The following is an 18,161-nucleotide window of genomic DNA, read 5'->3' as shown; positions in this document are numbered from 1 at the left end:
TTTTGAATACGTACTCGTTCGTATTGGGCTTGTGTGGACAGCAGGAAGGCCATGTTTTAAGCCTTCTTATACAAAACATGCACGGAAAAAGATTACCTCTTTTGATGATGCGATCACATGCAATTGTCTAGGTTGCATAGAGGCACACATGTCTGCCAATACTCTAGTCGATGGACCTCTTATAGGTGAGTAGGTAGGTAATCCATACGCATTACGATATGGCAAGTTGGCTTTTAAAGACAGTGCCGCCACCACCACCGCCGCCGCCGCGGTCGTCGTTTGCTATTTGAATAGGTACAACCACAATGAACTTGCTTGCAAAATCTGTAGAAAAAAAATATATAGACTCAACATGACGTTTGGGGTTTCTCTATGTGAATATTTAAACCGCACTATCATCATCGACCACGTTAAAGAAGAAGGCAGAGGTTTAAGCCAGGTGTTGTGCAAACGAAAAAAAAATACAACAACAACACGAACATGTCTTCTTGTGGCTGTGTGATGTATCTTTGGGGATAAGTCGTGTTGAGGTTTCGGTCGGGCGCAATGACACAATGTGGATAAAAAGTTGCGTTAGTTTGACCTAGTAACGTTGTTCGTGGAAAAAAAAAAAACAAAGAAACATCTGTGACAAATTTTATCCATAGAAAATATACCTATAGGAAGTTCTTTGGAACATTTCTAATAAAATAATTTATTGGTAAAGAGAGAAGTCGAGCTTCGATTTGTAGGAAGAAACTGTTTTTTCACGGTACTTTTTTCCACATTCAATGGATGCTTTGCAAAGAAAAGGACAGTTCTCAGTTATTCTTAAAAGTGCTTCATGAAGTCCAAAAACACCTAACTATTGATGTTTGAAGGGATCGGGTCAAAATTCTGGCTTCAAAATTCTGCTTTTCAAAATTCTGCTTTTTTAAAGAAAATTCTGTTTTTCAAAATTCTGCTTTTTTTCTATTCTGCTTTTCAAAATTCTGCTTTTTAAAATTCTGCTTTTCAAAATTCTGCCAGCATTATACTTGAACAAAAAAATTCTGCCAATTCTGTTTTTTTTTATAGCATATGCGCTGACTAAAGAAAAATACACCTCATTAATGTAATTCAACATTGGCACTTTCCTAAATTTTTTTGTTTAAGTGTCGCAAATATTTTTTAAAATGCATAGACTGACTTTCTTTCAAATAAAATCTATAACTTATTGGAACCGAAGTTGTTTGATACAAGATATTCCTTTTCTTATTCAAATCTTTGAATATTCATCTTTATTTGACAAATTAAAAAATTTTGAATTATTTTCGGAAATGTTTAGTATTCAAAACCTTTTCTTAATATTTTCAAATTTATTCATTTATAAAACAAAAATTAATATACATTCAAAGAATGCAAATTATGTAGGTAAGTAATCAAATAAACAGATAATTTTTCAAGAAGATGATTTTATAGAATTTTGCAAAAAATTAAAAAAGGGTTTGGAAAATGTTAAAAAGCGCGCGCTTTTGAACATTTTCCAAACACTTTTTTAATTTTTTGCAGAATTTTGAAAAACAGAATTATGAAAAGCAGAATATTGAAAAACAGAATTTTGAAAAACAGAATTTTGAAAAGCAGAATTTTGAAAGCAGAATTTTGTAAAGCAGAATTTTGAAAGCAGAATTTTGACAAAAGAATTTTGACCCCGGCAGAATTTTGACCCCAACCCATGTTTGAAGTCGTTGATGTAGTGGATTAACAGAAAGAGGAATATTAGGAGAGAATATGCCTTGAGCTTTCACGATGTCAGAATTATAGCTATCTTTATCAGGCCCGTTCCGTTAGCATGGAAAAAAAATTATGTTTTCAAACAACAAGTTCCAGGCGGAAACCTATCTTCTTTTTTGAAGACTAACGTTAAAATACTTTTAGGAGATATAGTTAAATGCTAGACTGAAAAGGAAAAACTCTTTTTTTGTTCGGTGACAGATCTTGCTTCACAACAGTTCCAGATTTGGGCAAGATATCTAAGGACCAAACAACTTCCGAACCGCACCGCGCCGAGTGACATTCCAACTGAAGACATTGACATCCGACAAAAGCGTATCCGAGCTTTACATGAGCGAATGCGTATAAACTTATAGGAGGCCAATCAAACGCAGACACGCCCGAATACCCTGGGATAGGAGAACGAGTATGTAAAAAGGTGATAGTCTTGTCCTCCGGCGCACATAGGAGTATTGTCATCAAAAACCTGGCCATAATTATTTTTTGTGGTTCTTGTTATTATTTCTGTTTAAAATGAGTATTCCTACAAGAAAATACAATATAAACCTAGTTTTTGTTATTTTTATTTTTTTACCAAAAACTAAAAAAAATGATTAATAGTACTCCGCCTGTCGATATTATTTTTCTCAAATTTTTTTCCTCATCCCTAATACGCAATTCTCAGTTTCTTTTCTCTCTTCCCCAACCTCAATTAAGATCACCCAAAATAAAATACGCTAATAACATCAGTAAATTTAATTTAAAAATAAAAAAACGTTGCATAAAGTAAGGAGTATTTTCTATCAGAAAGTCAAAAACTAATTGACCCCCGATTCACTTAAGAGCACCTAAGAGCACCCAATTTTTGTTGCATTGTGTTAAAGAATATATAAACTAACTCATAAGTTTCAATTCATCGCAGAATAACGGGGTATACTAAAACAAAATCATTAAAGTTCAAATAATAACTTATCAAAAATATCAAGTTTTTAGATACTAGTTCTAGGTCCGAATTAAAACAGAAAAAACCATCTAACATTTTCAAAACATTATTAATATCGTTAATAAATAACTGAAGAATAACTGATTTATATCACAACACTTCGATATCGCATATAGAATAACACTTACCAAAATACTTCGCATTCAAATAAAAATGAGGTGGATGTAACAGTTAACTTTGAACTCATTTTTTAACAAGACACGATCGAAAAACAAAAAATGAGTGCAGCATATTGACACATGTTTATTTTGCACCCACTTTGCCAAACTTTTTGGTGTCAATTTTGATTTTCATAAAATCGACTTATGACCAGGTTTTTACTGCAAATACTCCTATGTGCGGCGTTTATAGGTAAACATAAAAAAGCGAATTAGGGCAACTGTGTGTGATGGTAAGGATTTTCCCCAAGAATCAGATAATATACATATATAACCTTACCGTGAGCCCACCGTCCGACCCGATCCAACCAGCTGCGAACCTTGGGTCAGGCAAAACACGAGGGATAACCGTGTCTATCCTTGCAAAGCGCACGTCGAGTAAGTAAGTCATCGACTTATTCACGACCGTGAAATCGTTAGGCCCATATCACCAAGTCCCTATAGATAACGTAACAGCACAGCTTACCAAAAGTTTTTGATTAACTCTGAAGCCTTCATTACCCAAACAACCAAACCCACAATGGTTATACGCTGAATCAGGCTAACTTACCGAAGTCTCACAAAGCATACTTTATAAGCCAAGTTATAGCTATTTTACGGGGACCATACCGAAATTAAACAACTTTCAGTTGTGCTAAGTCGCTTTATGTTCAAAGTTCAATCAACTTGAAAGCTTTCACACAGCTGGGTTTGAACAAGCAAAAGAGGCTGTAACGGGAAACGACCGATCGGAGAAATGAAGTGATGCTACTGTTGAACCATCTTTTGTACACTTTGTGTTTTAGTTTGCGTGAATAGACAGCATACAAGTTTTTCAAGAATATTTCACTATTCAAGCGACGCTTTCCATTAAAAAGTCTAGAATGGATGAGAGATTCTTAAAGTCTTTGATCAAAAGGTAGGGTAGAAGGGGGAGCATTTGCCAATGGGGTACCTTTGCCAGTCCAGGTTTTTTTCCAAACCAACAGAATATTAAATACTGAAAAATGATTTTCTGTTGCACATTTACGATTGAAAACTTTCTACAAAGTTTGACAGCTTTTGGCTAGACACGAAATAAATTAGACGCTTGTGATAGTTTTTTAATGTTGAGAACCAAAATATGAAAGGCACATAACCGTCGTAAAGGAGAATGGGCATTTTGGACGTTGAGCGGCCATCAATAAAATTGGTATCAAATGAAAGAATTATAGCCCAAGAAAAACTTTTCCTATGGACGTTTCGCTGTATTGCGTTAAGAATGCAAGATAATGCAGTATTAGTATTGTTAATGCATTGTTCAATGTATGAAGGAAAAACTGATTTATATTTTTATATGGAATATAAAATATGATGCTCTGTCATTTTCCCTGAGCATGAAGACATTAATCTTGAAAATCCGACCAATAGAGCTCATAATATAAGATTTTTAAGACAACCATTTCATGTTCGAAAGTTTTCAAACAATTCAAAGTAACAAAAAATTGAACAACAAAACTCTAAAAATAGGCTTGAGTTTGTTGTTTTAAAATGCTTATAGTTTGGGTTCTAGTGGTTGGATATTCAGGATAAAGGTCTTCAGACTCAGGGAAAATGACAGAAAATAATATTTTGCACTTAAAATACACAATTGAGTTATAACATTGAGACATATATAAAGTGTTATATGCAAAAATGCATTTTATCCGTTATTGAAATACGTCACAGGGATAAAACTTCTGCACAATATATGTAAGCCTTAATTACATCAAAAAATAACAAATTCATTCCTGGCCGCGTAACGTCCACGTTTCATACAAACTTGCCCATTCTCCTTTTAAATATTTGTCTGGTTAAATTACTATTTCATACAAATATCTTTTGAAAATTATATCTACTATGCTGTGTAGAAGTGTTTTTTTTACTGTTTAACTTATAAAAAAGTTATAAGTAAATTTTCGAAAGATTAGCATGTGGGGTACATTTGCCATTTGTTTTGGGTAGGTTTTGATCTGGCAAATGCAGCCCATGGGGTACATTTGCCAGAAGCGAGCTACCTCAAAAGAGGATGGTAGAATCCTAAAAAATCAATCCCTTCTTCGTATTTTCAGCTAAAAAGAAGTTTTGTTTATGATTATTGGTTTTATTTGTATTAACTTTGATATTTAGGTAACTGGCAATCCCTCCCCACCCCCGTGGCAAAGCCTCCCACCTGGGAAGGCTTTGCCACATCACTTTTCGTTTTTTTGAATAAATTATTAAAAATAGAAATAATTAATATATCAAGATGAAAAAAATATTTAAGAGAAGATAATAAAGTCAATAATAATATCAGATAAAAAAAAATTAAAACAAACGTAAAAACTTTGCGTTAAGTCAATTTTCCTAAATCCTGGCAAATCCTCCCCCTTCTACCCTACCTACACGAAAATATACGAATTACGAATGTGCCCAAAAACGAAAGAAGAAGAAACACTTTTTTTTTTTAATGAGTCTCTGGGGAGTTACAAAAACGTCCACCCAAACCTTTCATCTAACTAATCTTTTCTTCACATCTAAAAGCTAAGCTCCTTAATTGATTCTTAAAGAAAATTGTTTTTCTCGCTAAAACTTTGATGGAGTCCTGACTCAACTTACATTCCAGCCTAATATAGAATAAATTAACTTAACCTACAAAAAAACTATATCTATTCCCCTAGAGGATATATATCTAACAGCCCATCACTTTCCAACTTGGCATCACGTTTTGCTTTCAATTTCATTTTCATTTAATGTTCTATGCCTGCCTACTGTACTTTCAAATATAAACAAACTTTTTCAAGCCCCTAACAAAAACAACAACAACAAAAAATTCAATATTCACTGCAGTATTTACCATTTGCGAATCCTGGTGTTTATAACCAAGTTCCCTTAAACCACATACAATTCCATTCCATATAGATGTACCTAAATATCGACCGAAGACACCAAAATGTAGGTCGACCTAGTCCATACCTTGTTTACATTATGTATTTAGTCTTTTATGTAAACTCTTCAACTCTTCTCCACATAGACATCATGTCGGTCGATGTCGATCTCGTGTGGTGGTTCTCGTCATGGTGGTTTCGTTTCCTGCTCCTAGTCTACAATCAAGCCGCCAAAGCCAATATTCAAGAAATAAACATATTTTTCGGTAGCAGAGTCTAATTTTCTTTCTCCCTCTTTCTCACTTTCTCTTACTTAATCTACTGTCTTCTTTTATTACTTTTGCCACAAGGAGTTTTCTGAAGGAAAGAGTTGTTTGTACGCGGGTGTGTTTTTTTTCTTTCACAAATTACTTGATGGTAAAAAAGGAGGACTTTTTTAAAAATGACGTCAATTTCACGTCATCCGTCGTAACTTTCGTCGGATTACCTCATTTTTAGTCTTTCATAAAAGTCTACCTTAATATTTTATTTTTTTTCCCCTAGTTAATGGATATTTCAAATATTATGACTATATGAAGCTTTGAGACTTGGTGGAGGTGTTTAAAAACACAACAGAACCATTTTTAAGGTGACGCAATATTCATAATTTTAACACGAAGGCATTAACATGGGTCGGATTTTTGTGGGAATAACTCAAACTCTAAAACAGCTCTTTGAAAAATTAATTTGACAACTCTTTAAGTAGTAATAAATGCAACCTATAATTATTATTACTTAAACCTTGTTGAATAATGAAGTTTTGAGATACCTACAACACATTCATAATTACAAGTATGACAGCACTGGTGTAGTTACGACAAGAAAAGTAGATTTCATTTTTTGAATGTGAAATAATTATGGAAAAAAATAAAGGGCATATACACGATTATAGAGGGTAATTTGTTTGTCAAAATAGTAGGCAGGTCTATAATGAAAATAACACCTCACTGGAAAAATTAATGATACCTATGATTGTCTTATTCAGAATTATTTTAAATTGTTTATTTTTTGGTTGTTTTTGAAAAATCGAGAAACTTAATGACAATGAGATTGAAAAGACCAATCTCCTCCTTCGATTTCCAAGTGGTAATCATTTTTGAGGCATTTTTTAAAAGAGAAAGAATTTGTATATGGTTTTAAAAGCACTTTATTTTAGAATGTGGAATGAAATATGTAGATAGCAGTGCATTATAAGTACTAACTTATCAGTTCCAACACACGTAAGGATGGTAAAGCTTAAGACCTCAATTAACAGCCTAAATTTTCTGCGGAATAACATCCTGAAAAACCTAAACCGTGATTAAGTCTTTCCAATATGTACATTTTGATTGTTCTCTTGACAATTTTTCATTTAATTACCGATTTTTAAAGTTAGGTATTTCAAAAATTGCCAAAAAGAATGTGCACTAAATTTATAGAAAATGTTGTAACGAACAATTCATTGCTTTATTTTTTGCCGTAGGACATTCTGAAGTCGAGTTATTCCCAAAAAACGATATTTTTGGGTGTTTTCGCACCGGTTTTGCATGCGTTCATTTATCAATTGCTCGGCCATCTTTAAAATGCAGGACATGAACAGGGCTACAAAATTGGTTAGAAAAATGTCAATCATGATATAAGCTTTTTTCGAAATAATGACAAAAATGTGTTTTTTAACAACAAGAATTTGACTTTAAATGGCTGCCATTTTATATTTACTCACTCAAATACAATTAAATTACATATAACGATAGAAAATATTATAAGGAAGAGAATGTATGTTTATTTTTTGGTCTACGACAATCTTTAGCAAAGATATTAGCTTAGAAGTAAAATTTCCCAAAAAATGCGTTTTTGTGAATAACTCCGCTAAAAAGAATGATCAGGTGGTGAGAAATTGGGTTTAAGCCTTTTAAATATACCCCTATCGATCCATGAAATAAAAACTGACAGTGCCTCTCAGCGCAAGGTCAAATGACGCTTTGACTGGAGTACAAGTAAACAATCAAAATTTTATTGAAACGAATTTGAACCCAAACTTTAGAACTTGGTACACTTTTACATCTCAGTACTTTTTGTGCCAGCATAATTTCAACATAGTAGAACTTGGCTCCTTTTTTAACAGTAATGTTTTTGTTGTGATTTCACTAGTTTTTGCAAGGTATGGCTGTATAATTGAAAATCTCTATATTTGATGAAAATTCAGTGAAAATTGGCGGCTGCCACAACCCCTGGCTAAAATTCTCAAATTTTCAATTTTTTCCTTTGTACAAACTACCAGCTCCACCATTCTACCAAATTTTAAGATTCTACGATAGTCAGAAGTGCTTTATAATATTTGATGAAAATTCAGCGGAAATGGGCGGATGCCACGCCCTCTGAATTGAAAATCTCAAATTTTCGATTTTTCCCTTTGTACACACCACAAGTCCTATCACCGTGTAAAATTTCAAGTTTCTACGTTAACGGGAAGTTCTCCATGATTTTGATGATCTGTCAGTGAGTGAGTGAGTGAGTCAGTCAGTCAGTCAGTTACGGTTTTTGCGATTTTTGAAGCCCTATATCTCAGAAACTACTCATCGTAAAAGGCTGAAATTTTGTGAGGAGTTTGGTTTTGACAAGCTCAATAAATGTTTGAAATTTCCAGCATCTTTGGTGTGGAAGCTAGAGGGGGGTCGAAAATGGCCTGAGTTGTTTCCTCTAAATAAAGGTGTAGTGCGAAAATTGCTAGAGAACTTGGCTGGGCACTACCGTGCCCCTTGATGACTATATAATTATGTAAGTATTAACTCAATTTTGACGAATTCAAGGAAAACAAGACCAAAATGTGTGGTAGGGACAGATTCGTCAGGGTTCCAATTTATACCGCCGCGCCAGTACAAAAAATCTGAGGAGTTAAGAAATAATTCTAAATTTCTCCAAAATGCCAAACACCTAGGGGCTTTGGACCTGGTTCTTTTCGTCCGGGCCTGCTTAATTCAATGGATATTTTTTTTTTGTAAGTGAAGTTATACCTATCTTACGAAGCATTCTACATCACATAATCGATTTACAATTATATGCTTATTGGTATTGGGTACTTGTGCTTCTAAGAGCTTAGAAGGGCAATTGAAAAATTAATGGTATAATTGCCATGCAAAAAACCGTTTAGGAAAAGTAATTTTTAGCGGATCTGACTATATCGACAAAATCACAACAAATACATATGTATATATTTGTTAAATAAAAAAAAAGAAAGCTTTACTTTGTTAAATTGTAGGTATGCATTTTTTAAATCTTCATAAAACGAAGTATCTTTTTGAAATGGTAATCCAGTATGAACGAATTAATTTTTTTGTTCAGAATATTTCTCTTACTTTATCACGCATTTGAACTTATTTTACATCTTAAGAAAGCAGATCGCTCGTAATTTAATCTGCCATAAAAAAAAATTGTTTCCAAATTTAAAATTAAGTTGAAAAATCTATCCGGAAGGTAAAATAATCAAATTTTAGTTTTTAACTGTACATATACATACCTATGTAGCTTTTCTGTCAAAATTTAGTAAAATTCACATATCAAATTAATTGTTTAACGGTTAAATATATTTAACAACACATCTGTCATCTTTTACATCCAGGATAAAAAACAACATTCTAATACTCTCCATAAATCTCATATGTCAAAATTAAGGTAGGAATTAAGTTGTATTTGGACAGAAAAATGACAGCTAAAATTTAGCCTTATCTACGTACTAGGCTGTAACGAACTAGGTTGTAGGAAAATCAAGACATTTTAGCTTGAAGCCTTTGCAACGGTCATTCCATTTCAGGTTCGTTTAGTTTTTTTTTTTGAGAAATCACTTTAAAACTAACCTATTTGTTTTCCTTCTTGTTTGAATTCCATATCGATTTATGTTTAATTGATGGAAAGAAAAATCTCAAGATGAAGTCTTAGATCTGCCACTGAAAAGAAGTATTCAAATAAAGGGGTTAGGGGCTATATGCAAAAGTATTTGACATAAACACATCAACTGTACCCCTTCGCGCACAAGAATGCAATTTCCTTAAGGAAATAAGTGTCACCAATAGAAAATCGTGGTAATGCCATTGACCAAGTAACTGTGAAATGAATCCAAGTGACAAGTGTCAAAAGAAATGAATAAATCTTGGCTAAACCGACAATTTTTGAAGTTATACTTCTTATGGGAGGGTGGGTATGAAAATTTACTTTTTTGACAAGAATGTCAAAGGGATTATGACGCGATCACTCTGGGTAGCAGGGCTGTCGTTTCACCTTTAGAGTACGCAGTACTTTAGTATTTAAAAATGCAGTACGCCGCAGTACGGCAAACATAAAAGACACAACACGTTGCAAGTTACATGTTTCATTTGGCAAGTTGTATGTGGCAAGTTGCATGTGGCAAGTTGCATGTGGCAAGCTGCATGTGGCAAGTTGCGTGTGGCAAGTTGCATGTGGCAAGTTGCATGTGGCAAGTTGCATGTGGCAAGTTGTATGTGGCAAGTTACATGTGGCAAGTTGCCAGGGTTGCAAAAAGCTAACATTTCAGCTCAGGTCACAGCTCAGCTCAAATTTGAGCTAGGTACCATAGCTTAGCTCATTTGAGCTGAGCTGAAAGTGAGCGCCCCAACTTCCAACGCCTATATCTCGGAATTTTGAAAAAAATGAAAAAAATTTTTTTGATGCCAAAAGGTAGCTAACCTACATTTGGGTACAACTTCCATCCCTGTAGGTACACGCGTTCTCAAACCAGGAGAACTTAAAGGTAAAAAAAAAGTTAAGCCCGATTCTGAAAAAAAAGGCATGATGTGGCGGTTTAACATGGAAGGCGATTTTTTAAAAATCTGATAATGTGCAAAGCGTAGGCCCATGACACAAGCTATCATTTGGCACCACTCCCAAAAATTGCTCTCAAGCGGTTTAGCTTCCAGGAGCGTTCAAAAATTCGGGGATTTTTCGAAAAAAAAATTTACCCCAACTTTCAAACGCGATTTTCTCGGAATTTTGAAAAAAGTCGTAAAACCGGATTGTACCTGATTTTTTTTATGATTAAAAAAGAAATATTTTACTAAAAAAATAGAAATATATTTACTATTAACCCTAGAAAGATAATCTACGTCTGTAAGACGTATGGCGTGTAAAGAACTGTTTCATCTAATTCAATTCAAATTTCTGGGTTTTTGTTAAATTGATTTGATTTATTATATCACTTCTTTAAAATAATCTCAGTAATGAGTTAAATAAATATGACAAAAAGTGTTAACATAAGACCAAAAATCTTTTTTAGAATCATACGTCTCTGAGACGTATATTATGATTATCTTTCTAGGGTTAAAAAAACCAAGAGAAAGATCACGAAAAATTATCTGTTTTATTTATAAAAATATCCATGTGTTAAAATAATTCCATTAATAACTAGAACCAAACATCTTGAGCTATGGTGTTTTATAAAAGTTTAAAATATCTTCATATTTCATTATACTTTCCAAATAAAAATCAATGTATCCTCTCACCCATCACAGCTCAGCTCAGCTCACTTTACTTTAGCTCACCCAACAGCTCAGCTCAACCATCAGCTCAGCTGACTTTCAGAACAAAAAACAACCAAAAATAAACACATTTCTCGAACTGTTATTTGTTTATTTTTCTTTGAACAAAAGCGTCTATTTTTGTTTGAATTTTTGCTGTGAAAAACCCTGTTTTGTTGAATTCAAATTGTAATATTTTCTGATCTAACTGCAACTTTGGAAACTTTTATACATTTTTGAAAACTACAATAGCAGGACAACTTTTTAAAATAATAAACCATTCTCACACCGTAGAAATTTTTGTCGCCGTGTTGCTCTCAAATAAAAGTTAAAAATTGATTTTTTATCAAACTTGAAACTGTTAGTTAATTTGCAGCGAAATGGCGTATGGAATAAAAATTATTTTGATTAATTAATTGTTCCTTATTATTTGGCAATGTTTTTGTAAAAGAATTTTAAAAAACAAAAATCAATAATGGGCGCAGGAAGCAAAATACTGTTGCCAACTAGGGATTTTTCGAAATTTCACAAGAATTGCATTAAATCGAAAACCGTAAGGATTTGGGATGAACAAGTTACCAAATTCTGAGAGCCCTTAAGGAGGCCTATCACCATATTTCGTTTGATCCATTACTTTTGGGACACCCTGTATACTGAATGAGAAGTATAACTTCAGTCGCGTGTACATGTGTACACACACTCTTTTTTTTTTCTTTTTTTTTTCATAAATATGAAGCAATTTTTCTTTTTAATTTATAATCTAACCATAAAATTCGTATGGCAACACTATCTTTATTCCTTTTTTTCACATAAAACAAAGCCATAATTAAGATAAAAAGATAATTTCAATGAATTACTTTTTTTTATTTAGTTACATTTTACCAAATTAAATGATAGTATATTTATTATTCAATCTCCAGACATTCGTCTACGAGAATTCCACCCTTTTTTTGTATGTAATTGTGCGTATAAGTACATATATAGAACTACCCTAAGCATTTCCGGTTACAAACGAAAATAAAAATTCCCTCCTCCTCCCACGAAATGAAATTTTGTAAACAAAAATGCTATTGAATTGTAAAAAATATGTAAACAATGCGCAAGTCCAGAAAATATTGAGATTAAAAAAAATATTTCAATAAGAGATATAAGAATTGGTTACATTACATCGTATCCTTAAACGAAATGAATTGATTTCCTATATCTCTCATAACCATACAAAAAAAGATGAAACATGTGTTTAAATAAAAGAAAAAGGAAAGATGTCCTTTATAAAAAAAAAAATAAATACCCTTGAAAGATGAATATCCTATGTTATTTCGAAAATAGCCTTCAATTGAATGAAAGTTTTTATCTGCATAAAAAAGAGAATTTATGTCGAATCATATGATGAATGAAAATCTTTGAAATTTAGATGAAAAGGAAAGTTTATGTGTATGGATAAATGTTCTTATGTAGGAACATGAGCTCAAAAGAAAAGCCTACCTATAAATACCTATATATACCTTTCATTCATATAAAACTACCTACCTGTGTGGCTAATAGACAAAGCCATCACAGACTTGAAGTTTTTTTTATAAACATGAAAGGTAGGTATTTCGTCTTGTTTTTTTTTTTTTTTTTTTTTTGACACAAATGTTATTCTTTGATCTTTGGCATCTGTTCAAAAATTTAAAGGTTAAAGGCTGCATTGTGACTCTAAAAGGTCAACTCAAAAACTTTTTACTTTATTCGCTGATAGGTATATGGTTTCATACATATTCAATGAGTTTTCAAAAAATAAGATAAATTGAATAGAGTACCTTCCAATCTTTTAAAAGGTTAAATGAATCAACATCAACTTAAGTTCACAAAATCCATTTAGTTGATTAAATTCATATGATATTTCGAAAAAATATTCTGAATATATTTTATGTTGGAAATGCTTTTATTTTATAAAAAATTCCGTTGTGCCGATCTAGAAAAATTAGACTTAAAAGACTCCGGATGAAAACCTTCAGATGTTTTTTTTTTTATAAATTTAAGGATTTCTTATAATTTTTAATTTATAAACCTTCTGATTGCACGAGGTAAAGACACGAAAACAAACCATGATGTCATTTTGTGTACTTCTTTTTTTTTACTTTTAAGAGAAACTTCAGGAGTAATGTAAAGAGAGTTTAATTTCATGTCCTGCGCAAAAGCTGAAACTTACTTTCTTTGACAATAAATTTTTGATATAAAAAAATTTAAAAGGGTGGCAGTAGGTTAAAATCTAATCAACTCTTTGGAAAAATGATAAACAAAGGAAAGCTTATTTACCCTTTTAAAGGATTATCATTTTTTTTTTTGTTATTTTGGTTAATGTTTATTATCTTCTAATGTAAAATATTAGCAAAGTTTGTATTGGGATCAAAAATGTTAAAATTTTTTGAATGCTTTTAGTGAAATATTTTTATTTTTAAATAAACAGTACCTATACTCGTACAATTCATTATAATTTATATCTAAAATAATATGTTTTATAGAGGTCACAATAACACAGAAGGCTTTGGATTATTGTTGTTAACAAAAGTAGCAATACCCCCGACTAACAAATTTGCTTCTATAAAGCTTTACAGGTGGTAATATAACTCCTGTAAAGCTTTTAAGAACGGATATTGTTTGTTGGGGCCTAACTTTTAAAATAGTTTTTCTTTTCGAAATTATCTGCTGATGCTTTTTGATCAGGGCTTTCTTCGAGCATTTTTTGTTTTCTTTTCAATTAAGCACTTTTATCGATTGATTGATATTTGGGGTGTAAGATGCACTGCTACCTATAAGATCTATTTGAAACGCTCTTGGTTGTAATTCCCGAGATCCATTTTGGCCTGTCTTATAGTTTTCGTAGTTCTGTTTTGGGTAAAAAAAAAACCTGTGACGTCACGTTTTTGAGATATAAGATGTTAAAGATGAGTCTTTATCTTCTGACGTGACGTCATAGACTTGTTTTTACTTCGGATTTGAATTTTTTATTAAAATGGATTAGAAAAGTATATTTCAGTTCATTGAAAAAAATAAATACTTAGCTTTATTGAACATTGTAATAATTTCGTAAAGAAATGGCCAAGCAAATTAATTTTGACGCCAAAAATCACCAAAGGTACCACTGTGCTCCGGGGCAAACAAATTTTTTTTTAATCAAGTGAGACATCAAAAGAAAGGTCTTTTTAAGCTCTATTGGATAAATAAAAACTAAATGTTTCTTGTAGGTGTGGTTGCTGAGTTATTTGCATCCAAATATTTTGTTTACTTACATTCAGAAGCAAATATCTGGGGACTATCAGAGTTTCAAACCGAGTTTTGATTCCCAGATATGAGTTCACAGTAAATAGCCAATGCATTAACGCAAAAAAATTCATATTTTTTTATTTGTACCCCTTGCAAAAAAAAATATATATTTTCAAAAATTTCCTCCAAATTCATCGAGTAAGACATCAAAATAAAGGTATCTTTAAGCTTAACTTTAAGCTTTAACTAAAATTTTCTTCCAGAACTTTTTGCTGAGTAATTGCAATCCAAATATGCATCGACTGCCCCAATGGTATGTACGCCTCTGATTGGTAGTAAAGTGTTTTCGAGGTGTGCCATAATGCTTGAACTTGCCCTTAAAAATCTTAGGGAAATGTTGAATGAATTGATAAATTTCAAACACGAAAAAAAAAGTTTGAGGTTGAAAGAAGGGGTTGTTCGAATTTTGACAAGGTCTGCAATTAAAAGAAAACCGCTAATATTCGAGATGAAAATTTACAGAATTCTGAGAGGCAGTAAAATGCACAAAAAAAAAAATAACGCAGGGAAACCTAACTTTACATCTGGTATTTTTAACTTTTTTTCTGATAAATTTAACTAATTTTTTGTATATTTAACTAAACTCCTGCTCAAAATTAACGCACACATTTTTTGTCTGAAGTTATACCCCTGCATCTTATTTTAAAAGTCTTTAAAATTCTTTGGTGCATTTTTTTGTGTTTTGTTATTGTTTAGCAAGTCGAAAAAATGCTAAACTGCAACAGTATTATCAACCAAAAAAAAGATAAACCAAATTTAACAATTCAAGGTCTGAAAACTGATTATAAAATAATTTTTATTTTTAAGAAGAAAAATTTTAAAAAAATGGAAGCGGGTGACGGTTCTTTCCCATAATTGTATGCAATACTTGGTATAGTCTCCTCTAGCGCATATGACAACCTGGAGTCGTTTGTCCATTCCACTAATTAACTTTTGAAGGTTTTGTTTTAACACTTCTTTCACTGAAGTTTTCAGTTGATCAAGACTGCTTGGAGGTGGATTTCGGTCGCGAATGCATCTTTTCAATATTTCCTACACATGTTCTATTGAATTCAAATCCAGATTTCTGTGTGGTTAATCCGAAGCTGGAATATTAAAATCTTGAAGATATTCTCAAACTACTCTAGCATGCATTATCGTGCATCAGACTAAACTGTGGACCAAATCTAGGGGTGATTGGAACCAGATGCTGTTCGAGGGCATCAGTCAAGTATTTTTGGGTACTTAACTTAGGTCTAGAAAGGCTCGCTAACTCCGTAGGTGTTGTAAAGCAGATTTAACTCCATGAAATTTTATGACTCTTCTTTAAAAGGCTCGCGGGTTAACAGACAGACTTCAGCAAATCTCTCCCCAAATCTTCCCGACAAACATATTATTCCATACCTTTAATTTAAGATCACTATTGTCTCATTTGAGAAAATAACCATGATGCTGTGGCATAAAGTAATAGCAGGACTTTACTTTAAAATAAATAGGATGTGCGTTAAATTTGAGCAGGAGTGTATATTATGATTAAGTATCACAGAAGAAATGTTATTCCTGGCGTTATTTTTTCTCCGTGTGGTCTTTAACTATTAAGTTAAGTTTGAATTATTACTTTTGGGACTCCCTGTACCTATATAAAAAAATATTCATTTCAAAATCGAAATGTATTTTAACCAACATTTCTGAGACCACAAAATCACTCGAAATCGGTTTCTAACAACAATTTAAGGAGCCATCATTTTTTAGAAGAATAAGAAGAGGTTTTATGATGTACCAGACACATTTTATAACATTGAACTAAAAATTCATTATTCCAAGTAACAAAAAATGTACTCTTTTTTTTATTTTTATTTTATTTAATTTTAAAGCTAAATTTTTGAAAATATATAAAATTGTAAGAAATCGAATAAAAATTAATAAATATTAACATACTTTTATCCCAGCGAGTGCAGAAATAATCCGTTGGTTTTGATGATTTTTGTTGATGATTTTCAATCCAATCAAAAATTGGTGCGTTTTATATTTGTATTTTTGTTTATTTTTCACAAGTATATTTTTGATTTTTTTTTTTGTTTATTAATTTAAAAATTCGTTTGTATTTTTTTTTTTATTTAGAAGAAATAAAAAATAAAAGAAAAAAAAAGAACAAGAAGAAAGAGAAAAGAATAAAGAAAATATAAATTTCGTTTGTTAATAATTTTATATTCTTCGTTTGATTTTGTATTATTTTTTTTCACACACAATTTGTATCAGGTATTATTTTGTTTTGCCAAATTGTTTACAATTTTTTTTTCTTCTGAAGAACACCACAGTTAAAGAGAGAATAATAATAATAAAAAAAAATAATAATCTACTCAAGTATCGTATTGTTGTAGGTATTGAATCGGTATCAAAAAAGCAATTTAATGATTTTGAAAAAAAGGGTTTATTTCCTTGTTTTATTGAAGAAGAAGAAAAGAAGAAAAAATCAAGCAAATAAGAATGAATGAATAAAAATAAAAAAAAAAAAAAAACTAACATACCTACATAAATAAATACTGGTGCAAGAATTATTATATTTTTTGTTGTCAAAATAAAATGTTCAACAATAAAAAGGAAGACACATTCAAAATAAACTCACTCGGAAAATCTCAAAATTTATGTTCTTCCTTTTTCTCTTTTATAAATTTTATTTTTATTTTTTTAAAATATACATTTTTTCTATTTTCTTATTTCTTTTTTTGAAAAATTTCTCCCCAAGAAATTTTTTTGAATAGAAAATAAAATTTTTTTTTTTGTTGTTGTTGTTCACCGAATATAAAAATTTTTACTCGAAGGCCAACGAAGATAAAATTGAATCTAAATTATTTACATTCTTGAAGTAAAAATCTTAAATTAAAAAATTAATAAAAATATTAACATTTTGAGATTAATTTTTTTTTTTGTTTAATTATAAATTTACGCACTTGATCAAAACAGCATTGCGTGTATTTACGATTTAGAATTGTGATGTAGCCAAGAAAAAGGGAAGAAGGATATTTTTGCTGTGAAACAATGGAATTCGAACTAAATAAACAAAAACAGAAAATCAAAATCAATATTGTTTGTTCATCCACAATCCAGCGCACTTTATAGCAAGTACAAACACCTATGACAACGACAACAAAAACAAATCCTTTTTAATCCTCAAAACAACAAAAAAAAAACTCCCTCTATGGGTATTTGTTTTGGCCACCCTACTTAAAGACCCGTGGGGAGGGGGTGTCCCATTTATACACCTATAATAATTTGGGAGTGTTAAAAGATGAATTAGATTTTTTTTTATTCAATCTATTCGCTTGATTTATCTTTTTATATTTTTTTATTAATTTTTTAAATTAATTTATTTGCTAAATTAAAATTTTTACGTTTAAAAAATCTTAAATAGATTTCGATATTTCAGAAAATATCCAGATTAACCGTGTGCGTCGAGCAAATGTTATTTTAATACAGAAAAATAAATTTAATTTTATCGCAAAGTTTGCGTCGTTTTTTGCTTGATTTTATTTTTTATCCGCCACGTACCTTTCTCGAATGGAAAAAA

General features: G+C 31.4%; 1 protein-coding gene and 1 long non-coding RNA gene across 16 annotated transcripts in view; one reads left to right on the top strand and one right to left on the bottom strand.

The window, feature by feature from the left end:
* Positions 1-18,161, bottom strand: part of LOC129917777 (uncharacterized) — a 65,567-nt gene extending 47,406 nt beyond the window's left edge. For 6 of the 15 annotated variants that reach the window (XM_055997895.1, XM_055997896.1, XM_055997900.1 and 3 more), the window contains exon 1: positions 16,532-16,668. The gene's annotated coding sequence lies outside the window, so the exon portion shown is untranslated. The other 9 variants (XM_055997904.1, XM_055997903.1, XM_055997899.1 and 6 more) reach the window with 8 other exon arrangements.
* LOC129917779 (uncharacterized) lies at positions 1,262-2,175 on the top strand. The gene is made up of 2 exons (XR_008772858.1): positions 1,262-1,392; positions 1,680-2,175. It is a non-coding gene; the product is annotated as an uncharacterized LOC129917779 (long non-coding RNA).

Source organism: Episyrphus balteatus, chromosome 4 (assembly GCF_945859705.1).
Source record: "Episyrphus balteatus chromosome 4, idEpiBalt1.1, whole genome shotgun sequence".
NCBI lineage: Eukaryota > Metazoa > Arthropoda > Insecta > Diptera > Syrphidae > Episyrphus > Episyrphus balteatus.
This window is presented reverse-complemented; position numbering and strand designations above follow the sequence as displayed.